This window comes from Octopus bimaculoides, chromosome 26, assembly GCF_001194135.2.
Source record: "Octopus bimaculoides isolate UCB-OBI-ISO-001 chromosome 26, ASM119413v2, whole genome shotgun sequence".
Classification (NCBI taxonomy): domain Eukaryota; kingdom Metazoa; phylum Mollusca; class Cephalopoda; order Octopoda; family Octopodidae; genus Octopus; species Octopus bimaculoides.
This window is the reverse complement of record NC_069006.1, coordinates 19,726,573-19,727,199: the sequence shown is the minus strand read 5'-3', so window position 1 is coordinate 19,727,199 and position 627 is coordinate 19,726,573. Positions and strand designations below refer to the sequence as shown.

The 627-nt window shown below is 38.0% G+C and overlaps 1 protein-coding gene across 3 annotated transcripts in view; it reads left to right on the top strand.

The window, feature by feature from the left end:
• Positions 1 to 627, top strand: part of LOC106872367 (uncharacterized) — a 115,353-nt gene that overhangs the window by 34,444 nt on the left and 80,282 nt on the right. The gene's annotated exons all lie outside the window — the stretch shown is intronic.

The window sequence follows — 627 nt, the reverse complement described above, 5'->3', positions numbered from 1 at the left end:
ATGATATTAAAATAAAACATTCATTTATATGTTATTAACAATGTCATCATCATCATCATCTGTTATTTATCATTGTTATTATTGTCATCATTATCATCATTAACATTGTCATTATCATCATCGTCGTCGTAATCACCACCATAATCATCATCATTATTTTCATCATCTTCATAACTGCCACTACCTTCCCCATCATCATCATTATCATAACTACCACCACCGCCATCGTTATCATCATCAGCAGCAATAGTCTCCTTCAGAGTCGGATTCTCTGACTTCAATGCATTTGTAGACAGCTCATAGTAAAAAATGGCCTTTTAAGTAGGCATAGATTGTTTAAAGTATCTCCATTTAAGTCTCATTACACAATCTGAAGTCTCTCTCAACAACCTACCATCTTTGTTACTTTCAACTGATCTCCCCCCCCCCCACTCTTTTCCATTATTCTCTCATCTACTTCTATACTCCACCTCCTATCTCTATCAGTATCTGGTCGACCTTGCTTGGACATTTTTAACCCATGCATGCCGATGGTCTTCAGGGAGTTATTGCATCCAGTGCCCCTGGATGTGTCGTGTTCGTATGACCTTTTACTCTGCTTCCATACTCTCTCTCTCAATCTCTCTC